The following is a 17,519-nucleotide window of genomic DNA, read 5'->3' as shown; positions in this document are numbered from 1 at the left end:
TCCCTGTCTTCATCCTAGACTTTGCTATTTTCTCAGCACAGAATCCATTTCATAGGTGATGTTACCGAAAGCGCCAGATGGAGATGCTGAGGTGTACCTCCTCATCCCCCTCCGGAGAAGGTTGCATTCTGCTCCAGGACTTGGATGCCATTAGACTATGACTGGGACCTCGACTTGACATTTTGTATAGTACATGAAGCAGGAAACAATTCTTTCTGCATATGATCCTTTCCCTTCCTCTTTAAGGGACCAACTCGTTTATTTGGTGATCATATTGCCGTCTGTCCTGTCCCCTCCCAAGTGCCCTGAGCTTGTTGACCTTTCACCAGCAGGAGTTAGATTTCAGCTCTTGAGCATGTATTTTCTGAAGAGTGAACTCTCTTGACCTGTGCTGGCCAGAGTTGATGGCAGGCCCAGCACAGTGCACTCCTGTGATGGTCATCTTGTGTCCTTCCAGGATGAGGGAGCTCTCACGCTACTGCACACCCCGCAGGGGTGAGCCATGCCAGAACCTACAGTTTTCGTCTGAGGCATCAGAAGTACAATCAGGTTGCCTCAAAGGCATTTGGAAAAGTCTGCTCTAGAACCAGAGATCCATCATCTCAGACTCGCAATTCACTATTCCTCCAGGATAGTGCTAAGGGAAAGGACTGATTTAAAGCGATACTTAATTGAGGTTGCATTGAGAGGGAATGTAGACTGCCGTGCTGGCCTAAAGTCTTGGAAGGGAAGTTTCCTTTCAGATTCTTTTTACACATGGCATGATCTGAATCCTTTTCATTTTCCCCACAAAAAAATTTATCTATTACCTATGCCGTGATCCAGGTGACATAGGTCACAGCTGCACAAAAACTTGTTTTTCTATGACGTGTAGCGGGACATCACCAGGTTCAAAGAGAGGAGCTGGGGAAGCAGTGGGATGTGGTGTCGGGGGTCAGGCCACCTCTCTGTGAGTGGTGGCGACGGGGATAGTTGCCAGTCACTTCTGCCTAAGGCACAACTTCAAGGTACCACGAGGTTCAGAACCTTGGCTGCAGACTTAGCGGAGGAAGGCAGGAGCCACCGCGGCTCTGAGCTGAGGCTCTGCGGTCACATCTTGGCGCTGGTCAGCCATTCCTATCACAGCTGCCCGTGTCCTTGTCCAAGGCCCAGGATGCTTAGTGTAAGTAATTTTTATTTTAGCCAAGAGAAACCATAATTAGAAGGATCTTTTTTCAGCTCTGCAATCATAGCCATGCATGGTTGAAGGCCAGGAGAAAGACAACTTGAGGTGGGATTGTTCCAGCCTCTCAAAAACATTCAGTGCAGGATTTTGTTGTCTTTCCTGTGCTTCAAGTGGTGCCCCCTCACCACGGGAGACACGGCATTTGGAGCTAGGTGTTGAAGTCTTAACTAGTACTGACGGCTTAAGAGCTGTTCACCGTCTCCACTTCCCTCGCCCTGTCCACCCCCCACCCCCCGTCATCACTTCTTCAGACAAAAGCAAATTTCACCCATCCCTGTGTGAAATCATTCACCTTTGACCATTAATAATAAGTTAGAAAAATCCATTCCAATTTGAGCCCCTTCACATGACTACATAAACTCTTGTCCAATTTAAAAACAAACAAACAAACAAACAAACAAAAAAAAAACCCTCTCTCTCCCTCCCCTGAAGCCCACTGGCAAAGCTCCATAGCCATCCCTGGGTGTCCCTTGCTGGTGGCAGGGCTTGGGGTGCCCACTTGACAGAGCAGGCTGACTCAGAGCAGTGGCGAGAGTGGTCTTTTTATTAAATATGAGCAGATGTGAAAGGCAGAGGGTTTGACAATTAGAAATGGCAGGAGAAGGGCCCTGGAATCAAAGAGGTCAGCTGGGTGGATCAGATTACTTCTCGTACATTCTTTAGTTGTTCTGAAAATCATTTTGAATTAGTGTCAGCAGAGCCATGATAGGTTTTGCCCTTTGTCTTTTATGCTGGGGCTGTATTGTTTCCCAAGACACTCATTAAAGATCATTATGCTATTACAGAGCTTGCTTTGGTCGCCGTTCCCCAGTTCTCCAGTGTGCCGTGGAGAAGGCCTGAGTGGTTTCTCTCTTGCTTTTCCTCTTCCTCTCTGCTATTTATTTTTCTTCTAAAGGGAAAGATTTCCGTTCTTCAAGGGATGTTAAATTGAAACACAAAGTTCCATTCTGCGTTTTCTGAAGTGGGAGGAGGAGGAGGAGGAGAAGCCAGTCCCCAGAGGGGTGGGACTGTATTAAAGGTGTCCGTACAGGTTTCAAAACCTGCCCGCTAACAGCAAGACCATGTGCTTGCTGCTCAGACAGCTCCCTCTGACTGTGTGGGCTATTAGGAGATCAGCCCGTAAGTCCCCTACTCCGAGACCCGGTGTCTCCTTCTATTGAACTCCTCAGGAGATGGAAGGTCAACCTGCGTTGACTTGGAGACCTTTGGAGATGAAGGGCCAGTTTAGAAAAGACAAGGGGGTTCCAGGAAAGTGAGACAAATGGAAACCAAGAAGGCTGTGCCAGGAGAAGATTTTGGGAAAGACTGACTTAATACTGGGGCTGAGGATCAGTGCGGAGAGTTGCTCCGCAGCTCCTGGAGCCTGGGCGTCCCTCAGGCTGCATCAGGGTAGCCTGCGAATTGACGGCTTTCACGTTCTGTGGCTAATTCGTTGTGATGTGACTGGCATCTTGATGTTGTTCCTACTTCAGAGAGCCTTGAGCAGGACAGCCAGCTCACTTAAGCCACCCGAATGGAGTGTGCTGTGGCTTTTTCACAAGTAGCTGTTGTTTATTACTACTCAACATAAAAAAATAGGTCTAGCAAAGCACACACACACACACACACACACACACGTGCATGCGCGCACACACACATCCCAATTAGTCCCACGCTTTTCTAATTCTGTGAAATGGATTCTCTCTTTCTCTCTCTCTCTGGAAGTTTATTATCATTCTTTAGGTCTTGCCTGATATTTGATGGCCAAGTGTTATAGAAAGGGACAGTGAAAATTATAATGCAGTGACAACTTAGGTGCATATTGATTCAGGCCTGCTGAGACCTGCCCGACACGACTCTGGTCACAGAGCATCAGTAACACGGGCACGAGCAAATTCATCATCTGGTAGGAGAGAAACGGGTCGTTGGGTTCGCGCTTGGAACTAGGTTTAGCTAAAGTACACGTGGGTTCACGCATACCAGCCTTTCAATTTACTAATAGTTTAAACCTGCACCCTTTTGCAAACTACTGTAGGTAATTTTAAATTGCGCATGACTTTTATGTCAGATATAAATATAATATGAGGAGGCATTCAGCCCTGATGCTTAAGCTGAGGGGAGAAGTCCAATACGATTAGGTTGAAGGGAGGCACACCAAAATCGGTTTAGAGTAATCTCGAGTCTTGTCAGATAATAAACAAAAATCAGCTTATCCGGAGTGGCCTTTGGTTTCTACAGGCAGAGAATTAACATTGTCAATAGAATTAAAGTCACTCCAGTGAACTAATGGCATTTTGAAGAACATAAAATCAGATACCAGGGCAGAGGGTGGAAAGAGCTCTAGGAAAAAGTCCATCGTAGGACACACCTAGGCCGAGTCTCCTGTACCCGAAAAGAAAGGCTTAGTAAGTCGCGTTGAAAGTATTTAAGGACCACAAGCCTGTGATGACCTCATCCCTTTTACATAGAATCTTGGGAGACTCCCTCGGGCTTTTTATTCCTAAATTTTATTTATTTTGCTTCTGGACCCTGAAAACCAGTGACTTCCTCTTCCCACAAGAGAAAGACAGGAGAAAAGCAAGTCTGAGGAAATTTGGCACAAGCCATCTTAATCAACATGTGTGTTTACGTTGACAACGATAACACAAATGTATGGGGTACAAAGTGAGTTTTCACTGCTGCACGTAGGCAAGGCTAATTTGCATATCCATCACCTCAAATGCTTACTATTTCTTTGTGGTATCCAGAGTCTTTCCTTCTAGTTGTTTTGAGCTATGCAGTTCACGATTATCACCCTACTGTGCGACCCCAAAGCTTCTTTCTCGCTTCTGAAACTTGGTCACCGCTGACGGACCTCCTCTTTTCGCTCCTTCCTGTGTTTTTCTGTGCCTGTATGTCTGGGTCTTCGCCTTCCCCGGCCAGCCCAGACAGTGCGCTCCATGTCTCCCTCAACATTCATCACACACATTAATGTCAAACGCAGAAGGAGACTTGGGATTCCGCCCCAGCGTTTTAGCCCACCTGGCCCCTGTGTCTTGAGCGGGCCACTTGCAATTCATGGGAGGAAGTGAAAACAGGAAGGCAGAGAGGCCTGTCTTGCCATTTCCACGTCCCATGTGACTGACATTAATAATGTCCTCAGGAGGAGCCTCTTAGGCACCCTTGCTGGTCACAGCCCAGGCCGCAGAAGCCAGTAACTCTCGTATGATTTCTGGCAGACCCATTGAGCAGGCGGGTGACTGCAAATACGCCGTCCTGTGGGGTGGGGGTCACCATCTCCACAGCAGTCCGCTTTATAAAACACCACTATCAAAGGCTCCAAGCAAATTTCCTTTGAAAAAAAAATCCCTTAAATTGTGTATCTCTGATGAATGCCAAACAAACCCACTTTCATGTGAACAAAATAGCTGATTTTTTTGGTTTTTGCAGTTAGGGTTGAACAAGTAGTTAGTTTATACTTGGGGGCCTTGTTTTATCCCCTCCTCCCAAAAAAGTATATTGCTGAATCCCTTGATAAGATAAATAGGCACGATCGTGTACCATGTAGATGAAATAGGAAGGAAACAATAGGCTAAAGGCCCCTGAATTTTCAAAGGAACTTCTTTGAAACAGAACTGAGAGACAAGTGGAAAGGTCAGAATGAGGGAAGAGGAGCGGGTTCTTGGTGTGTATCTCGTCACTGAGACACCTCCCTCTCCAGGGGCACGCTGCTGTAATAAAATGACTTGGCTCTTTAAAGACAAATTAGAAAGGACGCTGGCATGCCCCGTGTAAGCCAAGCAGGGGTCCTTATGTGAGGTGACGTGGAAATTATGCTTGCATTTTCATTTCAGGACCGAGCCTGGCCGTCAGGATACTCACTGTGACAGCTCTGACCACCAGCTAGTGGATTCTTCCTCTTACCCCCATGGTGGAGGACAGATGTGGCCAGTTAGAACTCCATCTCCTCTCCTCCTCCACTATCTCGGGCGACAGATGCCAGGGCCAGCCCGCCTTCCACTTGAGCTTTCTTGTCAAAGCCCTGCCTTGAGCCCAAATCCTGACCTTTACTGTACGGAATAAAGTACTGATGAACAAGCAGAGGTTTGAATTAGTGCAGGCTTGGAGCAAATGTCAAGTCCATCTCTGCCTCCCGCCCCCACCTGCACCAAGAGCCTAGATTAGACCCAGTCTGGAGTCTGCAGTGCCTTAGGCTTTATGGGTCTGGGGAGACATAACTTATTAACAAAGAGTTATTAAATTTTTATCAATTTTACAACACAATGTAAATGCTGCCTATGAATCTACATTGTATTCATTATCATTTAAAACGTTAATTAAGTCAAAGTTGCATTTAATTTCCCTCTAAATGGGCCTCTGGGAAGAGGCTTTTAAAAACATCTGTGGGCGCACACGGCTCACACAGCCTGGGAATCCCCCGGCCCGCATCAGGAGCGCTCCGAGTGGACCGCTAGGGTATATCTGTGGCTAATTTGTTGGGACGCAATTGGGCATCACCTCAAACTAGTATCAGACCAATAATGAGGAAAACGCGTGGGAGAGAGGCTTGTGGGAAGGCGACATGAACTTCTCTGCATTCTGTCTTCAAATCTCATCTAAGCAGGAAGCAGCAGTAGATGTGTGGCACCTCTGGGCCCCATAAAACCTTGGGATTCTGCTTCCTCATATGGTACCCATTGTATCGCTTGGATATGTCCTTCATCTCAGATGGACCCCTGTCATCTGGCCTAGTAAATTTAGGACATTGGCCAGCACACTTGCAGAGAAGATCTTCCTATTTGGGGCCTTTGACTTCCGTTAAGCCTGGGAACCCTAAGCACAGAGCAGCCTAGTGAAGAGCATTTCAGGATGGAGTAGGGTGCAGAAACTATATACACAGGTCATGCTCCTTGTGGAGGAGACACGGAAAAGGCGTATAGCATGTTGCTGAAGAATTAATTAAGTCAAATTTGCATTTAATTTCTCTCTGCACCAGGATTCTAGTTTAGGCCCAGGGAGGCAAGGGAGATGTTCTTGTCTTATCTAAGTGCAGATCTATCCTGATGAGGTATGTATTCCATACCTGAGGCTTGTTAATACCAAGGCACTAGGAAGTAGCCAGTTGGGTGACTAAGATTCATGTCAGAGCTAAACCTAGTGTAGTTTCTGCTATCTTATATGCAGGGTCCTTTGCCAGCACAGTGAGCATGGCTTGCAGCCTCTGTCTTTAGAGACACTAGTCAGTCCTCACTAGGAAGTAGAACCTCTTCTTTTCAGGCACAGCAGCTGTAAACTGGGGCACCCACAAAGTGTTTCACTTATAAATGAGGCAAGTGAGCTACAGAGGTTGAATGACTTGCCAGGGGTTACATAGTGCCGAGATTTAAAAATAGGCCATGTGGGCCAGCTAGGTAGCTCAATGGGCTAAGCACCTGCTTAGGCAAGTGTAGGGACCAGGATTCAATCCCGGGCACAACATGCTGCACTGGCCCTGCCTCCAGGTACACTGAGCTAGCCACAGAGACCAGGCATGGTGGCGCCTGCCTGTAATCTTACTGCTGCAGAGGCTGAAAACAGGAGGATCACTCCAAGCCCTAGCTGTGTAGTGAGGCCCTGTACCAAATACATTTAAAAAAAATAGGCCATGTGACACTCCCTTCTGTGAGGTAATTTTTTGGTAAACAGCTACTTGTGCAGTTGAGTAAGATCAATAGATCAGTTGGTCTCCAAACAAGGAGGAAAAGACAAAAGATTTTAGTAATCAACACTGGTGACAATGTGGGGATGCTGGAGTTTCCTATGAAGCAGCTGGTCATCAAGAGAGGCTGTAGTTCAGGAATTTTGTTCAAGGGATTTCAGGAAGATGAACACTTAGAGGGCTAAAATAAGGCCCAGTCTTTGATAGAGGCCAGACCCAAGAGTTTTGTTCTTCCTCATGTGGAATGCAATAGAAAGCATTTCAGATGTTTGGTTAGCAAAACGGGTCCAGCCGGGGCAGCAGGGGATGAAGGGGCCAGCGTTGCTGTGGGAGACCCACCATCCAGGAGGGAAGATAAGTACTGAGAGACTGTGCCTGAGGGAGGTAGGATGGAGCCACTCTGAAGAGCCTTGTGGAGGATGGCTCCAGCTCCACTGCCTGAGGACCTCCCAGCTGAAGCACATTATCCAAACACAAGCCCAAGAGCTGCAGTCTTTGTAAAGAAATTTTAATTAATGGCTCTGAAACAGTTGAATTCCATTAGTTAAATTTCATAAACCTAATTCTCCCCAGCTGACCAGTAGCCATTGCGCTTGCTCATTGGGCTTAGTGGAATTTTCTTGCTCCAGGAAGAGTTACTTCTCTGGGGCCAGGGCTGGAACCCTGGAAGGCAGTGTAGGTTCCGCTGGTTTTAAGGGCCTACTATACTTATTTCTGTTTCCCCCAGTTCATCGTCTTCCTCCCTTACCATGAATAAGTGTTCCATTTTGAACATGTTGAAGGTGGCAGAAGAGGACAGCACCAAATGCTGGCTTGACAGTATTGGCTCAGGCTGCAGAGCAGGCCTAATGCAAATGGGGCCACCAGCTGGGACCTGGGGCCAACCCTACAGGTCTTGGCTCCAGCTGCATGTGGTAGCTACAGTTACAGCTCATGGGAATTATTTTTAAAAATCTCTGTGTATGGCTGTGAGACTTTTCCCATCTTTCTCAGGGAGACAGCATGTCTCCTTACATCTATGAAGAGGAAAAATAATAAGTACTTCACATCCCATGCACTGAAAATCCACTGTAGTTTCAACCACTTTCCCTGCTCCAGTGGAAATACAAAACACATTTCCTGTGAAGTACTGCCACACCAAATCCTGGGAAGTTATGTAGCACTTTAAAGCACAATGGCGTGTTTTCCTTTCCATTTTGTGTCTTTGCGCGGAGCACCTTTGTCTGCATTCTTGTGTCGCTGTCAGCGCTCACAACTGGAGCATTTGTGCACACCATTGACCCCCAAAGAGGCTTGAAAACAGCATGGAAAATCCTTGAATCGTGGGTTTCCTTAGAGGGGTAGGCTGTGGACACAGAAGACGCCAACTTCTGGAAGTGGAATGTGGCAAAGTGCCCCTAGCCAGCTAGCTATGCATTGTCCTCCTCCCTTGAGGACTTTCTTCCAAACTAACATGTTGAGTCAGTTAGATGACCAGGGGGTCTGCTATCTTTGCATTTGCTTACAAGGGTTCTACTTTCTTAGCTGACCTTTTCTGCACAAAGAATCTAAATGATCAAAGCCAGGCCCAACACTGTCAGCTCAGACTCACATCTGTGACATCTCAGAGGGAATCAGAAAGACCTCTCTGTCAAAAGAGTGCCTGGCCTGGAGGAAGATTGTTAGACATGCCCATAGATTCTCGTTCTGAGGAGATGTTCTTCTGATGTCCACTTTAGATGGAATGTGCTAGCAAAAGTGGTCTTCCTTACTTGACCTTCTTATTTGGTCATCTTTGGGAGGATGTTTCCTCTTGCACTCAAGAGAAACAGCAAGAAACTCCCCTGGACTCTTCCAGGCAGAGAAAAAGCCCCATCCTGTCCCCTTCACCATGGCAAGGTGAGTGCCACCAGTGCTTCCACAGCTATGGGGGGAGGAAACAAACTATGCACTCTTAAGTGGAATCTTTTGAGGCAGCTCTGTATCAGAGATGATCAAGTGCACTGAGAAACTTTTAAATGAAACAAGAAGACCCAAGCTCCAGAGCTAGATCTGCGTCTGCTGTGCTGACCGATGATTTGGAAGGAGCTGACAGTGCTCAGAGGAGCATTGGTAGACCCTGGCACACAAGCATCTTCTGAGAATAGAGCTGACTGTGTGAACTGTGGTGCTCTTCATTGTGGCCAATATCAGATTTCTGAGCTGGAGGCTGTTCAGTTACCCTCAGTCAAGACTGGACTTCCAGGCTGCCTCTTTCCGAGGTCAGACATGCAGGAGGCTGGCATTCTTGGTGGGGCTTTGTGTATTGGCAGGAAAGTTGGAGAAGGAAATAGCCTGAAGGATTCCAGTTCAGCACATATTTAGTAAGAGAATGAATACATGAAGCGATTCTTAACCATTCAAGCAGTAGGTGGTGTGCCAGGAAAACAGATCACCCCAGATACGTGAAGTTTCCTAACGCGTTGGAAGCAGCTTTCCAAGTAGTACGTGTGTGTGCACAAAGAGCGGGGACGCACAAGATCGAGAGGGGGAGGACGCAATGAGAAAGAACAAGGACACAACTGAAGACACTTGCGAATTATCTGATCGTAGGCCTGGTCAGTGTTCGTTGTGAAAGATAAATACTGGGAACAATCGTCAGCGTAATATACAAACATTTCACGCGGGCAAAGCCCTGCCTGGCACGCTTTCCATTCAGAAGAGGCAGGGATCCTATCAACATGTAGAGCATTTGATCTCGAAATCAAGCGCTTGTGACATTGGCGTTCAATTTTATTATTTTCAGTGAACCTGTTCATGTTCCTGTGAGTTAGGGTGGTGTAAAAATACTGTGGAGGTGGAGCCCGTCTGAGCAGGGGCATCTGCTGTGCAGAGCAGCGTCCATCTGCGGGCCGCCGCAGCAGCCTGCCTGCTCAGGCGCACGAAGCTTCTGCCGTCCCTCGGAGCATGAAGACCATCGGCTCGGAGCTGGAGGCCCATCAAGTCTGACAGCGCCACCCAGGCGGTCTCTTGAGGTTTCCAGAGGCAGAGTGTCCCATAGCTGTTTACTAACTAGGTTCACCCTTCTGTTCATTGTTTTCAGGATGAGGGACACCACAAGCTTTGTGCGCTACTCCCTGAGCACTCTCTGCCAGCTCCAGTGGCCCTCTTGGCTGTGAAGAGCTCCGATTTTCTCGGTTTTCTCTACATTTTCTCAAGGTGGCGCTGTCCATTTGTTTTGCACAGATGAATGTTTCCACACATGGCCTGTAACACATCCAACTGAGAGCACGTGCCCCGCAGGGGTGCTTTGGAGCCAAAGCCCTGAACAGGTGTTACCAAAAAGGAAGTCCAGTGACCTGCAGAGCAGGGGACAGGAGGTGCAAATGAAAGTAAGAACTATGCTAGGAATGCAGACAGGAGCCGAGGAACACAGATCACTGGGGGCCCAGGTTTTGGGACTGGCATGAACTTGAAATTTGCAGGGCGCTGGTTGCGGGAAGTCCTCTCACTCAGTTTTCTGCTGTTGAGATACAAATATGATCCGGTTAGGCGGACACCTCATGTTTTTTAATTTCTGTCCGTATTAGAGGATTTGCAAGCCACCTTCCTCACCGTGCAGAAGCTGGGTGATCTCATTGGCAATTGCAGTCAGAAATTCCACCTCAGAGGAAGGCAGGAGACACCGACTGGGATTGTGCATGTTCTGGGCATTTTGGAATTAAGGCCTGGTGCTCATATTTTGATGAATTTATGAAGTAGATGATCAGTGGCTGTTGACTGCTACAGAGTAATGTGCTATACATAATTGAGACTGTACTGCTCAATGCATTGCCGTAGCTCATCTCCTCTGCAGTAACCCCAAATTGTTATAATACTTTATTACCATGGGACATTGGGTAATTCCAGACCCTATTTCTTAGCTTTCCTGTTTGTAAAGAGGAAATAATAATAGAACTTATCTCAAGAGTTGTAAGGATTAAGTGAATGAATATATATAAGACTAATTATGTATATATATATATGTATATATATATATATACATATATATATTTGCAAGACTATAGTCTTATAAATTCTTAGAAGATATTTGGCACATGTTGAATGCAGTCTTTTTCATTATTATTATCCTTCATTAATGTGGACTAAGAGAGACACGGTCAAGATCACATCGTGGGTGAGTAGATTGCTAGCTAGATCAGCGGTCAGCCAACTCATGATATTCGTGGAAATAATAGCAAATAACTACTTCGACTACAGCTAATGCATTTTTTTTTTCTTTCCAAATGATGCAGTCTTGTCTGACTTGTCTTATAAAAGGTCACATCAATTACAGGCAGAGAAGTTTGCGGATGGTACCTGAGAATTGAACAGTGTAGTATAAAAGAGTATAAAATTGAAATGGGGTCAATTTATTTAATTTTGAGATCAGGTCATCACAGTTGCAACCAAAATAAGCCACCAGATATGCCAGGACGTGGCGAATATCTTTCTGAGGTGTTATTTTCCATTGTGACTACCCAGAAAGCACTGCAAAATTTGTGTGTAATTAAGGGACTTGGAAGATGGTATCGCTAAGGTCACTTTAAACTCTGAGACTCTGAGTTTCATTTTCTGGTTGAAGCAGAAACCAAAAAGTGTTCTTTTGCTGTTCAGTTCTTGCTTGGGTAAAGCCTTCTACAACACTGGGGTCTACTTACAACATTGTAGGAAGCTGTGTGGGGAAACAATAATGAAATTCTTATTTGAGTATAGAAATGTTGTAATATGTCACTATTATTATTCTGGTTATGAATGGTCACCTTCTAGGCCAGATATAGAGAGAATCCAGAAGATTCTCGCAGGGTTTTTCTTCATTATTAGCTTGTTTGCTTTGATGATGTCTCCCTCGATCCTAGAGAGGGACAGAAAAAGTGCCCCCTTCCAGTTGATTAGCTGAGTCCAGGGACTGGAAGGTTATCAGTGGTCAGAACACCATCAGCTGCTGAAGATCGCAAAAAGAAAGCAGATCACTTCTGGCTTCTCTACAAACGCCCTTGGCCCTTACATGTCTAGGAGGGAGGGAGGGAGGAAAGGAAGGAATGGGGAAGAAGGGAGGAGGGAGAGAGAGAGAGAGATTGTAAGAATATAACTAAGTGTAGGGTTTGCAAAGCAGGGACACCTATGTCCAGGCTAGAGAAGCTTCCTGGCTTGGGTAGTACATGTGTCCTAGATGAAAAGCGACTGTATTTGTATCTCATAGAGTAGTCCTGCTATCGCAATGCTTATTGGAGTTACATTGGTGATTGGGATGTTTACAAAACTATGACTTCGGTTCTCTTCATTCTTCGTCCTGCTGAAACCTGCCTTTATGGTTGTCCTTCTTTGAATTGGATCTAGAGGGAATCAGAAAACGCACTGCACTCCTCGAAGATGTAGGAGAACAAACAATGGGGAACAGATGGGGGGACGTTTCCTTCCTTTCAGATTTCATCAGGGCTCATCTCCTTGGTGACGGTCTCGATCTCACTCATTTCTGGAGTTCGGCTGTTGTGGACAGCTCGTGCCGTGACTCTTCCTCAACCACTTTGTGAGCATCTGGGTTCTGCATCTTGTTGTTTTTCTCAGTAGTGGGATCCGAGCTAGGAGTGAGGTCAAGATTGGACTCAAATCCTTAGCTCACCACTGCCTCCTGCTTGGGACCGGCTCTAGGGGCTGGTGCATATTCGTCCACATCTTTTGCAATTCTAACTTCAGGGTCCTGAGCTCTCCTCCATCCTTCCAGGGGCTGAGGCGCTTCCAGGCTGCATTTCTAACTTCCTCCTATCACTATCAGGGCATCTGCCAACCTTGGGGCCTTGGGGTTCCCCCCTTAATCTGCTACCACTCTTTCCTCCAGTCAGTTTTTCTAGCTACCAGCCCACTGTTAAGTTCAGTATTTTAAAACACAGATCTAATCTTTTTGTCATCTCATTACTAAGAAAGGGAAGACAGATTTTTGGTAGATCCTTGAATACTTAATAAACTGCAACCATAGGACAGCCTGGAAGGTTCTGTCATTAACGTGGCGAGCAGAGCCCTTCACAGTTCAGCCCTTACCAGTTTTTATAGCTGTATTCATCACACAAGTGTGCCTCAAGTGTGCCTTGCTTTTGTTACTCAACACATTTTATAGTGTTTTCCTGCACCTGATTCTTCGCCTGCCTCTCTGAGCTGGCGCAAGCTTGCCCACACTTTAAAGCAGGGGTTCGCAGAGTGTGGCCCACTCACTAATCGATTTTAGTAAGTGAAGTTTTATTGTAGCACAGACATGCCAATTCATTCCCCCATTTTTCTTGCTTCCTTTTAAGGGGCACAACAAAGTTGAGTTGCAACAGAGAGCATGTATAGACCCCTGAAACTAAAATATTTACCATCTGACCTTTTAAGGAAAAAAGTTGCCAATACCTGCTTCGAAGGTCTGCCCCAGTTTTGCAGTCTCTTTTAAGGCACCTTGATTGGCTGCCCTCAAATCCCAAGTCAAGATTAATGTGTCTCTCTCCTGTTAGCCAGGATCACCTCACACCAACTCCCTGCAGAGCAGTTTTCCCATGAGCTTTTGAAACTTCAAAGAACAACAACAAACAGTAAATCTCACTGGTGTTTGGATTCACACCTTGCATGTAGCCAAGGTCGAAGTCAGAATTCTGCAGATAGTTGCTAAATAATCTGGAAACTCTGTTGGGAATGTTCTCATTCTTTATCTGCCCTGTATCTCAAGAGAAAAGAGGGTGGCAAGGTGAGAGATCTTCCTTGTGCCTTTATACGGCCTTGAACAAGATTAGTTTCTGAACAGCCAGTTCCACAAACTGCTGGACAGCTCGGAATGACTGATAAGGAATTGATCACCGCTTCTTCTGAAGGTCGCCTACACCTTCCATTGATCCTACTGGTAGGCGCATGAAGGGTGTGGGGTGTTGACGTCACAGTGGGCCTGGTGGTGCCAGGGTAGTCTCGCCTGTGGATCATCAGGTATTTTCAGGTCTCCGTGGATAGAGACTCATGGCAGCGAGGCATCCGTGGCCTTCCTGCTCCTCGGGTGACTTCGCTGTGCCCTTTGGATCCACGACACCCATTTCTAACCCCCAAACACTTTTTATTCCCCTATGATTCTTCCTGGATTCCTTACTTCAGTGAAACGGATGGCCACGCTTGCACTCCTGACCATGCACGCCCCAACCAGCTGCCTGGACAGTAACCTTGCTGCCCCAACACACTGACAGGACAGCGCAAACCCTCAGCTTAAACCTGTCTGTCACATCTTCCTGAAACCGGCTCTCGCCATCTGGCTCTCCACGGTGCACAGGAGCCAGAGGAGGTGTGAGAGGAGAGGTCCTACTCCGGCTCTGACTTTCTAGCCATGTGCTCTGTCTAGCTAACACTGAGACATTCTGAGCTCAGAGGCAGCGGCCCGACATTGGAGTCCCTTTCTGCATGCACCTCACCCTACTCGGAGAAATGGTGGAGCTGAATGTAAAGAGATTCTGCACTTTTTACAGAAAATAGCACGACTGTATTGGTACAGTGTAAAGGGTACTCTTGAGGAGTTATTTTTTTGTTAGAGATTAAATCTCAATAATCTTTTGAAATTAAAGTGGGCTTCCCATCAGCTGAATGGGTCACGGTTCTCATCTCCTTCTAGAACAACTCAAGAAATCTGCAACCCCCCCTCCTAAGACCCTAGATGCTATCAGCAGGGTAGTTGTTTTCCTTGAGCTTAAATCAGGGTAACATAGGAACTGTCATTTTTCGTTTCCTGCAGCCCTTTGATCCTTCCTGCAGTACGTTTGTTCCAAGTGAGAAATATGATTCTGAGCACATTCATTGATCCTTTAGGGTACTTTTTTATTCTGATTTTTTTTTCTGTTAGAGATAAAATCAGATTTTTAAGTAGTGCGGTCATTAGTTATCACGAGCAGATTTCACAGCCCACATTTTATTTCTGTCCTTACAAAACCACCAGCCTTCCCTGGCGCAGAACAATCACTCCCAATGAAGCTACAACGTGCCTTTTGTGGGCGCTTGGGTGTTAATTTATTTCACAGTTTCCTTTGCAGATATGCTCCGAGACACTATCACATTCCTGTTTCTCTTTCTCCCTTATTGTGTTCCCTTGCTATCACATTTGTGTGATCTTTTCCTGAAAACTGACAGGTAGTACCGCTGTGCCTGCTGCACCTGTGACTCTATTCTTTACGAGCTCCCTGTTGCCACTTAAAAAAAAAAAAATCTAGCATTTTATAGGTGGAATCTTAGTTATTTATAACTCGGGCTTTGGTATATGAGCAAATTTTTCTAAATGGTATCCTGGTTTAGATTTTTTTTTTTAAAGAAAGGAAAAATGTTCTTTGTAAAATATTTTCCTCTCTGTTGTAAATGAAGGAAAATCTCTCTGTTCATATGATCATAATACCTTTTCCCCGGATTTCTTAGTATGTGGAAATGCACAAACATTATTTTATGTGAGTAATCAAGTTGTGGTGTTTAATAACACGTTGTGAGAACAAAAGGAACTATCCTTCTTGATTTATTTAGGTATTTACTGGGTGACTTACACGGCTTTACATACTACAATTGATTTGTCAACAATTAACATTCTAGGTTTTTATATAACCCATACTTCAGGTAATAGAGGATTATTAAACTGCAACCAGTGTGTTAGAAATCTGCCGACTGGTAATAAAATTCTTACGTATAACAGCAGTTGAGAAATACGGCTAGGTATTTATGCATAGATTGCAAGATCCTTGGCCCCAAACCACGGAGGGCGCGAAGCGCAACACAGCCAGCAGGTGGCGCTGCTTCCCTAGAAATGAACACACTCCCTGGGTGGCGTCAGGCGCTGTCCTGCCCTCGCTTTTGGGTTTTTCGGTTTCCAAAGATTATCGCCTTTATTCTCTAAGATGAATATGTAAAGCTCCCTGTTTAAAAGAGGTATGCTTGCTGTAAGGCAGTGCCTCTCAGTTTCCAATCTTTTAAGTCCAACGCGCTGGATATAAGGTTCACTTGGAGAAAGTCCTAGTTCAATCGATGTGACCAGTCCCGAGGCCAGCGCTCTGTAACAGCTGCATGACGGCGGCCAGGTGACAGGCCCCCACTTTTATCTATTTGCTTTTACAAATTGATTCCCAGGAGTCACCCACGCCAGGCTCACGAGGGACATTTTTATAAAGGTGACTGATGTGCTGGATTAATGGCCTATAAGAAAATCATTTTAGCGTGATGCACGTTTATGAAGACTTGCAGATGAGTGAGTTTACCACAGTCGTTGCTTTTCTCTCTCGGCCCAAACTAAAATTCTGACGGACTAAGATCAGAGTTCTGTGTTCTGTTTTTCAAGAAGGTGGTTTACAGAAAGACTGACGGGTTTGTCAAACTGGGCGTTGTCAGTGAACCAAAAATCCAGACATGCCCGCAATTGCACTTTGGTTTTTCAGTCATGGGACTGCTTTCAACTTTAAGAAAACAGAGCCTCATCCTTTTACCAACTTTTAAAAATCTACAGTGTTTTTTTTTTTTTTTTTGTACAAAATGCTTAGGAGTAGCTGATGACCTGCACAGGAGGAAGTGGATTACTGAGGTCAGGGAATGGGAGAATTAAAATTAAAATTAAAATTAAAATCACAGAAGGATTCATTTCTTTATTTTCTTCTTTATTAAGTTCTTTCTAGTGGATCATAAATAGTTTCAAATGCATATATTTTATACTTTTTGTAATTTAATTATTTTAAAACGATTTTGAGAATCCAATAAAGGTTTCTTTGTTTGTTTTTTTTTTGTCAAAATAATTAACCTTTTTAGTTTTTTAAAGGAAAAATACTCTCCATAGGAAAGTATTTCTGTTCCTATGTCCGTCAGTAGCCAAATGGAACTTGTTATAAACGTTTACAAAATGCCAGCTTTGGTTTAATGCACAACTTTGAAAATAACTCATTAATGTACATATCAAGATGCTACTAACGAATTCATTCATATCCAAGATTCGCTAATGTTACCCCTGGACCACCTTTGGCCTACATTAAAGGTTTCTCTGTTCTGAGCTCTTTAAGTTTTTCTCAGGTGTACAGGAGTAGGGATTGGGTAAAAGTTCTGGGTAAAATAATGCACTTACCAGGTTTTGACAGAGCAGATCCTGAAGAGTTATTGATCAGTTGAAACCAAGCAGCAGAGAATTGAGGAAACATTTTCGTGTGAGTGAATCCACTTTCAAACACTGGTTTTGTTGAAAATGTTTTTTAGTTTTTATTTCATTTATTTATTTATTTATTTATTTATTTATTTTTTGGTGGAACCGGGGATTGAACTCAGGCCCTTGTGCTTGCCAGGGAAGCGCTTATTCCACTGAGCCATCTCCCCAGCCCCTGAAAATGTTTCTTTAGACTATGGATTACAAGCAAGTTCCATGTAAAAGTGAGGCTCTGGTGGCTTTCCTTCTAGTTTTCTGTAGAGGTAAACCTTTTAGAGCTCTTAGTGGTAACAAGCAGCTGGCTCTGTCACACACGCCCATGGTCCGCCACCATTGATATCCAGTATGAAACGGACTTGTAACTGAAGATAGAAAATAGCCACCTTGGAGCCAGGATTAAGTGGACAGAGCTGTTCTGTGAAGAAATCAGCCTCGTTAGGGCTGGGGAGATGGCTCAGCATCATATGTGCCTGCCT

General features: G+C 45.2%; 1 protein-coding gene across 7 annotated transcripts in view; it reads left to right on the top strand.

Annotated features, from left to right (window-relative positions):
- Kcnma1 (potassium calcium-activated channel subfamily M alpha 1) overlaps positions 1-17,519 on the top strand; it is a 756,236-nt gene that overhangs the window by 629,760 nt on the left and 108,957 nt on the right. The window lies entirely within an intron of this gene.

The sequence above is a fragment of the Octodon degus genome, unplaced genomic scaffold (assembly GCF_000260255.1).
Source record: "Octodon degus isolate 3935 unplaced genomic scaffold, OctDeg1.0 scaffold00005, whole genome shotgun sequence".
Classification (NCBI taxonomy): domain Eukaryota; kingdom Metazoa; phylum Chordata; class Mammalia; order Rodentia; family Octodontidae; genus Octodon; species Octodon degus.
Note: the sequence above shows the minus strand (reverse complement) of the source record. Positions and strands in the feature narration are given on the sequence as shown.